Source organism: Phoxinus phoxinus (genome assembly GCF_949152265.1).
Source record: "Phoxinus phoxinus genome assembly, chromosome: 3".
NCBI classification, from domain to species: domain Eukaryota; kingdom Metazoa; phylum Chordata; class Actinopteri; order Cypriniformes; family Leuciscidae; genus Phoxinus; species Phoxinus phoxinus.
This window is the reverse complement of record NC_136878.1, coordinates 1,303,228-1,314,285: the sequence shown is the minus strand read 5'-3', so window position 1 is coordinate 1,314,285 and position 11,058 is coordinate 1,303,228. Positions and strand designations below refer to the sequence as shown.

Sequence of the window (11,058 nt, the reverse complement as noted above, 5' to 3'; positions counted from 1 at the left end):
ACTGAATTATTGCGGGGGGAACACAATTATTGGGGGGCGAACTGAATTATTGGGGGAAACAGAATTATTGGGGGAAAACTGAATTATTGCGGGGGGAACACAATTATTGGGGGGGGCGAACTGAATTATTGGGGGAAAACAGAATTATTGGGGGGCGAACTGCATTATTGGGGGAAAACTGAATTATTGGGGGGGGGGGACAATTATTGGGGGGTGAACTGAATTATTGGGGGGGAAACAGAATTACTTGCTAAAAATCTCCAAAACAATAACTTGCAGTCTTGGTTCCTGAAGTATTTTCCTATTAATTTCTTCTGAACTCAATTTTATTTAATCTATTTCTTTATTTAATTAGTTTTTAGTTTAATTATATGTAATGTTGATTCTGCTGTGCTCAACTATGGGATGAGAGCTGAACTCGACCTGAGAACAGAAGTTGTCATTAACACTGAAGTTCTTGATCCTGATTGAGCATCTTGTGCTGCTTCACACTGGTGTTCTGCTGTAAACGGCACTATATACATGAAGAACATACGAAAGGAGAGGAAATCAGACGCGTTCGAGCTGACATGCCAACATGTGTTGCTGTAAGAACTAATCGAGTCCCAACACAGAGTGCCCCGCTGTGCTGTGCCCGTGATGATTGGACGGCAGCGCTCGCTCTTTAGCTTTAGTGGCGTTTGACGTTCTCCTCGTTGTGGAGTAAAAGCACATTAGCGATATGAAATGTCACGCTGAAGCATCTCTGGAGAGATGGTGTGTTTTCAGTTGAGTCAGTGCTGTAATTGGAGTGTGTCCGGTTCGCGCTGTAATGACCGTGTGTGTGTGTGTGTGTGTGTGTGTGGGTGGTTTCCTCTTCTCGCTGTGACTCATGGTTAGTAGAGGTGCGTCGTCTGCTTGGATAATTCAAAGGAAGTCTGGTTTGTCAGTATAAGAATAGTTTGTGCAATAATGAGCATGTCGACTCTTTCTCTTCCACACGGTTCCCAGAGACTGCTCCAAACGCAGCGTTATTGTGTGTTAATGATGACAGACCTGTCATCTCTGGCCAGTCTTGCTTCTTCAATGGGGGACGCATTAGAGCACGTATCTGACATCAGGACTTCATTAGGGGTGCAGCGATATGAAAATGTATTGATACCCGATAGTTCTTTATATTTGAAAGCTGATAACCGATAAATTGGCTGATTAATCTAAATCTTGATTTTTATGTCATTTTTGAGAGCCTGATTACAAAAACGAAAGTCTCCCCATTAGGCTTGCCGGTACACCGGTTTCATCACTTGCCCACCGCGGCACCAAAAAAAAAAAAAAAAAAAGTTTGACGCTCTTGTGAATGTGAATGCTTTTAAACCGTTCAAGCGCAACAAGACTAAAGAGACCGCGCTGTAAGTCCTGCCTATCTCACACACACACACACGACCCACAGAAAAGACGCACGTCAGTAGCCTATCGAGTTCTCTTTCGGTCTTGAACAAACCATAACACACACAAATTATGCCAAAATGTCCGTTTTGTCGAGTTTCCTCAAGAGCAGTCTTAAATGATTTAAATAGTCTAAAATAAACGTAGAGATTTGTGAGAACATGTGACGCGTGTCAGATCGCGTCTCTGTCAGCTCTTGTAGTGTCATTAATGTTGATCAAAGAACAAAGTTAAGAGAGTAAATGACTTCTCCGTTTTCGTATTTTCGTTTTCTTTCGCTCCCCCCCCCCCACCCCCACAATGGCTGCAGAGGTGCACAGGAATAATCCTTCCTAAAATGCATTAAACTTTCGTTTACAAAGACGTGGAACTCACCGAGTGGTCAGGGTGTTCACTGATATGCTCACACAGAAATCTCTGCAAAAGATGCTTTCCAACAGGTGCTTTACCATTCGTTGTAAAACTGTGGACCTATTTTTTTCAAACGCTTCACACCCATTCTTCCGTTGAGAGCTGGAAAACTACGATAAAACCAGTTGGAAAGCATCTTTTGCAGCGATTTCTGTGTGAGCATATCAGTGAACACCCCTGAAATACCGAAGTTGTCCTTTAACACATCTCCGGTGAACGGCTTCTTCACGCAAAAGAAAAACTCCTCATGAAGCTCCTCTCCGCAGTGAAATTCAGTGACCTATGTGGCGTTGATGGATCGAGGTTGTTCCTTAACTTCATTTTATATGTGCAATTCACACGAGCTCTAAGCGCATGCGAGACTGCTGCGAGTAGCCAAACTTTATTAATGAAACAGAACAACAGAGGGAATAATTTCTGTAATTTTTTTTTTTTTTGGCTGGTCACACGGCTTTCATCGTTTTTTTTTAGTTTACGTGACTGGTGCGGAGACCTGGAGTGTTATTTAAAAAAATTATTTTGTTTTATTCATATTTTTTTGTTTTTTTACATCCCCCCGATGAAACCGATATTACCGTCACATCTCTACTCCCATTAAAACCCATGTCCCAAGCACACATTTATGATGTTCTCATGATAATGTTATGTTGCCGATATGACAGATTTGCACTGAACTGTATTGTCCTGTATTTTAAGTGATTCCAATCATATTTCAAGCAATTCATAACCATCATGTTGAACAGTGCGCATCTGAAGAGTCTCAGCTGAAGGAAATAATACATTATTTATCGGCTTTAAGATATCAGAAAAATGTTCTTATCGGGCCGATAACGGTAACATTAAAAATGAACATTTATCGGCCAATACCGATATGGTGGCGATATATCGGGCATCTCTAGCTTTCATATCTGAGATTTCACACTGTGACTGACAGTATTGTGTTGTGTTGTGTTTCCAGTTGGAGTCATCGCAGCTTTACCTCAAAAACCCGTCTGATATCTGAGAAGTATTTTGAAATGAAGGTTTTATGATCCTCCATAAAACTGCAGTGAACCAAAGACAGTCTCAAAAACACAGTTTGAAATCGCTGGTGTTTCTGACGTCACACACTACCTTGACCAATCAGATCAACGTGTGATCGTCAACCAGTGGATCTCTGAGTGAGGGAGTGGAGGCGGGGCTCATTTGCATATTCATAGAGCCGCGCATACTAAATGAGGCAAGGGTGTCGAGTTACATTCAAGCTATTTTAAGACATTTTTCAAGCATAAAACATTTAAATATGTCATTTTGGTGATTTAGAGATGAGTTTAAAGGGATAAATGATTGACAGCAGTGGGACTTTAACTAAAAGAGCCGCAATCGTGGACGCAGGGATTGTTTCCCCCTGCAGACGCTAAAGGAGAGGAACCTGCCACTCTCATTTGCTTGACCTTTCTCGATGGCCGATCGATAGACGCAGCATGTTTGAGCACCACAGGAATGCTGGGAGAACATTAACCGAACATAAGCCGTGAGTCAGCCTCGTCTTAGTCCGTCAGTCGAGCTAAGAATAAGCAATGCATTCCTGCAGATCAATCGCTACTGTGTTCACAGAATGCGTACGTGTGTCTATATCCGTCAGCGGACGCCCACATCAGGCAAGATGTTTCTCAAGTGTTTGAGTGCAAAAGTTTGGATGCTGATGTTCATATGAGTTATCAATAGTTGGATGCTAATGCTGTAATAATTGAAGTGCACCTGAAACCTTTATTGATGCCATGACATTTTCCCATTGCAGTTTATTTTCTCCCTACGTTCTCAAAAGGCACAATTTAAAAATGCAAAGCCTATAATTACACTTTGAGCCCAATTATGAAGTGGGTTGTGGGCCGTTCTGATCAGACCCCTGGGACGTGCCGGGTTTCTCCAAAGGGAACTCTGGGTAATGCACTGCTTAGACCTCGCCGCTGTGATGCCGTATTTAGATTATTTATCTGCTGTGTGCATTTAGATGCTCTCGAGAGGGGTCTTGAAGCATCAGGCTTCTCTGTTTCACCGCTCCTCTGATGCGTTCAGGTGTGTTTTGATTGGAGGACACCTTCATGGCCACGAGGGACCAGAGACACGGCATCATTGGGCCTTATGAGGCGGAAAATGTGGATGAAATCGTGGAATGCAGTCATAAAAATGGAATATGCCGACATTTGGATCAATAAATCAACAGTAGGGCTGCACACTTAATCAAATCACTGTCTGTGAATATTAAAGCACAAAAAGACTGCTAAATATGAATAGGGCTGGGCAAAAAAACCCGATTTTTCCATTAATCGATTTTTAAAATGTGATCGATTCAAAATCGATTCTCAAAGGCCAAAAATATATTTTTTTCCATATTTATTTATACCTATCACCCAAAAGCCAGTGTAAAAGCCGGCTATTTTGGTCCAATGAGGGTTTCCAGTAGCACGGGGAAGGAAGCGCGCGTTCTAGTCTTTTCAGCGTTTTAAAGGAATTTTTGGACACAGGTTCTCATATGCAATTATCTCGTTTTAATCTGACTCCATGAATTAAATAAAGTTCAATGTGCAATAAGGTTATGTTTACACTTAAATAGTTACAACATGATGTAATGAGAATTTAAACCATTTAACCCAGCATAAATGTTACCTGAGAGAGAGAAATATAAAGAGAGAGAGAGAGAGAGAGAGAGAGAGAGAGAAAGAAAGAAAGAGAGAGAGAAAGAGAGAGGGAGAGAGCCCTCTCCCCAGCTTGGCATCCAAAAACAAGAGACAGAACAACCATTACATCCTGTTTTGTCACTTCCCTGACCGTGTGATTTTAACACCTAGGTGTGAGATATTCAAACTGACCAATCAGAGCATCACAATTTTCCCCATTGTCCCAAAACTCCGGCCCACAGGCCCATCACCGCTATGCTGGAAATGTCTTAATGAAAAGCAGTGTCTTTGTTGCATTGAAATAATCTTGGATTATTTCCAACCTTACACCAGTTTTAGTTTTCCTACGGTGTTCTTAGGCTTGCAGTCTCCATGCTACAGATAATGCTGTGAGATTTTATGTTAGTTTTCTCTTAAACATAAACTAACCTGATCCTGATTGGTCAAGGCATGCGACTGTTCTGACTCGTCTAATTTTCAGCATCAATTTTTCATCTTGCATCAAAATCCTGTTTATTCACTGTATGCATTTGTAGTTGGGGTTTAATGTACCCAAGAGTACCTAAGATAAAAAGTTTAATATACAGGTTTGTGGCTCTATTTCTTTTGATTAATTAACCACTCGTGAACTTATGTTCACTGTTTAAAAAAAATAAAATATAGGATTTTTATTAAATCTAAGAGTCGAATCGTGAATCGAAATCGAATCGAATTGGAACATCTGAATCGATACCCAGCCCTAAATATGAAGTCTGCATTTAGAATATACTTTTCAAAGTAATAACTAACAGTTTATTAAATAAAACACACGGTCTCACAAATTTTCATCCATGTTTCATCATAATTTGAACTGTCAACCTTTGTTGTGGATTTTAGTTTTTGATTATATATTTAAAAAAAAGTATTAAATAGTTAAACTTTGATGCATTCATTTAATTACCATTTGTATTAAATCAAAACGTACTAAAATAAAAACTAAATATTTAAAAATTATTGTCAAAATGTCCTTAAATTGTTTTATGAATAAATTATTAGACATTCTTTTGGATTATTATAATTTTACTAAGCCATTAAATTGAATGTATGGCAATCTTTCCTTATTTTCTGTGAGTGACAGGTGCAGAAACTATGGAAGCTTGTTTATGCCACAGAATAAAAAATTAAAAAGGTAATTGCGACTTTTTATTTCACAATTCTGACTTTATAACACACAATTGGAACTTTACATCATGCAATTCTGACTTTATATTTCCAAATTCTGATTTTATAATACAACATTGGTCCCAATTGTGTGTTATAAAGTCAGAATTGTGAGATATAAACTTGCCATACATTTTTTTTCCTTCGAATTGGACTTTATATCTCACAATTCTAAGAAAAGATGTCAGAACTCGCAATTCGGACTTTTTTCTCTCGCAATTGCATGTTATAAAGTCAGAATTGCGAGATGTAAACTCGCAAATTGTGTGCGATTAAAAAAAAATAGCAATTATCTTTTAAAATGTTTTACTATGTGACGTAAACAAGCTTCCATAAGAAAAAGCTGAAATTATAACACGCAATTGGAACTTTATATCATGCAATTCTGACTTTACAACTCCCAATTGCGCAATTTTGAGAAATAAACTCACAATTCTGAGGTTTATGTCTCCCAATTCTGATTTTATAACACAACATTGGGAGATATAAACTTGCCATAATTTTTTTTTTCCTTTGAATCGGACGTTATATCTCACAATTCTGACGTTTATCTCTCACAACTCTGACTTTATAAGACAACACTGGGAGATATAAAGTCATAATTGCATGATATAAAGTCCCAATTGTGTTATAAAGTCAGAGTTATGAGATATAAACTTGCAATAATTTTTTCCCTTCGAATTTACATCCCACAATTCTAAGAAAAGATGTCAGAACTCCGATCTCTCTCTCTCTCTCTCTCTCTCTCTCTCTCTCTCTCTCTCTCTCTCTCTCTCTCTCTCTCTCTCTCTCTCTCTCTCTCTCTCTCGCCCTCTCTCTCTCGCCCTCTCTCTCTCGCCCTCTCTCTCTCTCGCCCTCTCTCTCTCTCGCCCTCTCTCTCTCGCCCTCTCTCTCTCTCTCTCTCGCTCTCTCTCTCTCGCCCTCTCTCTCTCTCTCTCTCTCTCTCTCTCTCTCTCTCTCTCTCTCTCTCTCTCTCTCTCTCTCTCTCTCTCTCTCTCTCTCTCTCTCTCTCTCTCTCTCTCAGTGTAATATCTGTTGTGTTTGTGCGGCCGCTGGGATTCTACTCTTTATTTTTGGAACACATTCATCCGTCAGACTCGCTTTACTCAGTTCTGAATCACTGACATGTGATGCATGTGGGAACTCGAGTTGTTTCCTGTCTTTGTTGGTTTGTATTAAGGTTCACATGTCTTGTTATAGCGTCGTAGGCGTTCGGTTCTCTATATTTAGGCGTTTCTGTCTGTCTTCGGATCCTCTGAGACGTTCTCGACTAGAATCCATCAGTAGTTTGGCTTCCTGAACAGCGTCTGTGATGCTTTCCAAATGTTGCTATGTTGACGTCAGCTGACGAGCAGTGGGAGGAGTCTATGTTTAACGGACCAATGGCTGATGGGGGCGGAGTCAACAAGGTGGGAGGAGAATTTGGCAAACCTGTGTGGAAACAGTCATTATAGTGTTGTTGTTTTTTTGTTGTTTTTTGTCCATAATCACCAGTGTTGGGAACGTTACTTTAAAAAAGTAATTAGTTATAGTTACTCACTACTTGTTCCAAAAAGTAACTGAGTTAGTAACTGAATTACTCTATAATAAAAGTAACTCGTTACCAGGGAAAGTAACTATTTGCGTTACTGTTAAAAAAAAATTGCTATAATCCAAAGAACTTGGATTTTTGTGAGCAGTTTTCACGAGTCAGTTGAAATGAGTAGAACAGACAGGTGTTTGTACATAACTTTCCATATTTATTGCACGTCGACAGACAGCAAGAGGTTTATCCTGCACTTTGAGTATTAATTTATCTTTGTAAGAAAAGTAAACCGTTACACCATATAAAGTGCATAACTCTAGCAAATTAAATCAAACTCTCTCAACCAGAAACAACTGGCGAACTAGCATCTGTGGTGGAGGACGTATCGGTGTTTTTTGCCACTAGGTTTGTAGATGCGCGTGTCAATTTGAGTCAAGTCTTCGCTCCTGGACATAATGTACACATTACTTGCACGTTCTTGCCTTTGACCACAATGAATTTGAAGTAGTGGTTATATCTCCACCAACTTTTCATCGGATTGCTCCTGACTCGCCACCTCTGCTGCTCCGTCAAATCTGTTTAGCGGTTGTGTGTGTGTGTGTGTGGCGCGTGTGCTGGCATGTGTGTAAAAACACTGGCTCTGATTGGCTACCATGAAACTTGACTCTGCCTTAGCCAATCATAATCGCTTACATCGTTATTAACCCACCTCCTCACTAGCTGTGAGCCAGGGGTGCGTTCGGAATCGGAATACACATTTTATTCAATCAATGCATATAACGCACAGCATTTAACGTCCAGTAACGTTAACGGCGTTGTAACGACGGGAAAAGTAATTAGTTAGATTACCCCGTTACTGAAAAAATAACGTCGTTACCTAACGCCGTTATTTTAAACGCCGTTATTCCAAACACTGATAATCACACACACACGCGCACACACACACGCACACACACACGTGTATGTAAATGAAGGGCAGTTGTTGTGTTTTTATTACCCTCCGGCCTGGTTTGGAGTTCTGTTATAATCAGCACTTTAGGTGTGTGTGTGTGTGTGTCTCTTTCCCTCCTCAGCACTTTCAGCCGTAATGATCCGATGTCTAATGGCGGAGACAGATCTGAGTTCAGATCTCTCAGCAAGACAGAAGCATTATATTATGAAATGAGAGAATGAAAACTTTGATAAAGTTTGCATCATAATACTGTCGTCTTCCTGTTTATTAATGTGGCGCTGCGGTGAAACGATTCCGATAGAGCGCAACAGTCCGGCTCTAGAAGTAAAAACTCTATTCATTTTCTCCATAGGGAAATTGATTTTAAACAATAACTTATACACCTTTAAAGACAGACAGACCTTTTTTTTTAAATAACAGCGTTTAACAGGAAAAACTACATTACTCATGATTCTGTACAGAAAACAAGTCGATCTCTTTACGCTCAAAATACTTTAGTGTGTGTATATATATATATATGCGCATGTTTTTTGCAATAAACTTTCAATATATTGTTTTATGTACAGTGTGTGTATATATATATATAGGGCTGGGCATCGTTCAAAATCTTTCGATCCGGTGCCAATTTCGATACCTCTGTTTCGATACCGGTTCCTAACGATACTTTTTTCGATACCAATTTTATGAAATCTATTTTAACAAGATTACATAACACATTACCTCAGAAAAACTTTTATTTTTTATTTATTTAGTTTTATTTTTTCAGTTTGACTCATGCTCCTTAGCCAGTGCACAAAGGAACAAAAAATGTTTTATAAAGCGCTCATGCTCACCAAAGCTGAATTTTTGAATAAAAAAATACAGTAAAACTTTAGTAATATTGTGAAATAGTATTACAATTTAAAATCGCATGTAATATATTTCAAAATGTAATTTTTCCTGTGATGTCAAAGCTGAATGTTCAAAATCATTACCTCAGTGTCACATGACCCTTCAGAAATATGAAAACAGTTTGCTGCTTAATATTTTGGAAACTATGATAATTTTTTTTCATGATTCTTTTATGAATAAAAAAATCAAAAGAAAAGCATTTATTTAAAAACGAAATATTTTGTAACATTACACATGTTTTAATGTCACCTTTGATAACTTTAAGGCATCCTTACTGAAAAAAAAATTCTGACTAACCATTAACCAACACATTTTTGAACGGCAGTGTACATTCAGTAGGTTATTATTTATTGCAGTGATCAACAAGATATCTCTTCATTTACCAGTCGAAGACGGAGCAACTTCGTGCTCTTATGTTTACACCGTGCACTGTCAAGGTCTTCATCGTGTTTGTCGTGGTACCGGTCTTTGCAGCAATTATTTTACCGCAAATACAGCATCGCGCGCGGTTGGCATCGAGCCTGGAGAAATGTACCCACACTTTTGATCGATTTTTCCACATCTTTAAGGTATTATGTGTGTGTGCTCGCGTCTCATATGAATATGTGCGCGGAGAGTTTGTGTGTGTGTGTGTGTGTGTGTGTGTGTGTGTGTGCTCGCGGCTCATAAGTATGCGTGTCGAGAGTTTGTGCGTGCGCGCGCGTCTTATATGAGTGTGCGCGGAGAGTTCCGCGTGTTTCGTGTGAATAGAGTTTGTGTGTATGTGCGTGAGCGACTTAATGTGTGTCGTTGTGCATTTCATATGTATTTGTTTGAGCACTGACGTTGACGAGTTAACTCCTTAGGTATCGAAATCTGGAACCGAACAACATGTCATTTTTCGATACTCGATAGTATCGAGGCAATTCGGTCGGTACCTAAAAAGTATCGAGACTCGGTGCCCAGCCCATATATATATACATACACACACATAAAACTATTTAAACCATTTATTTTTATAATATATATAATCAACATTTAAATGAGTTTTATATTTCTCCATCGTTTTTAATGTGATTATGCTGTTCGTAATGCTTCATGGGAAGCTAGTTTCCGTCGCGGAATAAAAAAAAAAAATGTATCTAACAATTCGAACTTCAGAACTCTTTAAATGTTTAAATCTCACATTTCTGAGAAAAAAAAGTCAGAATTGTGAGTTATAAACTCGGAATTGCAAGAAAAAAAGTCAGAATTGCGAGAATTGTGAAATAAAAAGTTACAATTACTTTTTAATTTCTTTTTTTATTCCGTGGTGGAAACAAGCTTCCATACAAATCTCAAAACCGTGAAGCTGATAAGATGTTTGTGGTTTTGTGACTCTTCCGGTTCGTGTTCATGAAGACAACCTCATTTTGAGGATGTTCCCTGGTGTCTAATTCATGTCATGCTAATCAATGAATGGCATGTAAAAATTATATTCTTTGGTGTTGAATTGAATAATGAATTGACATGAAACTAATGGAGTGTGTAATGTCTGTGAAAGGCCGAACAGCCGCTTTACGATGTTCCCTACATTCCTGTGACAACAAGCGGTCTCACACACTCTCCTGGCTTTATTTTATAGGCTCTGGATGACACTGGATGAGTATTAAAGGGGTGGTTGATTATGATTTGACTTTTCTAACTGTAGTGAGTGTGTAATGTTGCTCTTTGATCATAAACAACATCTGCAAAGTTACAACGCTCAAAGTTCAGAGCAAAGGGAGATATTTGCTTTTAAAGAAATCACTTTTTAAGAACTACAACAAACGGCTGGTAGGAACTACACGACATTCCTCCCTGGTTAGTGACATCACCAACCCTAGAATTTACATAAACCCCGCCCCCAGAATGACAGAATATGCTAATCAATGACTAGAAGATAACTACACATAATCTACATAAATTCATCAACTAACCATTCAGAAATGTCCTGTTGCTTCTACATGTTGTCACTTTTTCTCGAGTCTCTCCAT

General features: G+C 38.9%; 1 protein-coding gene across 3 annotated transcripts in view; it reads left to right on the top strand.

Moving 5' to 3' along the window:
• Nucleotides 1-11,058, top strand: part of cita (citron rho-interacting serine/threonine kinase a) — a 138,704-nt gene that overhangs the window by 41,206 nt on the left and 86,440 nt on the right. The gene's annotated exons all lie outside the window — the stretch shown is intronic.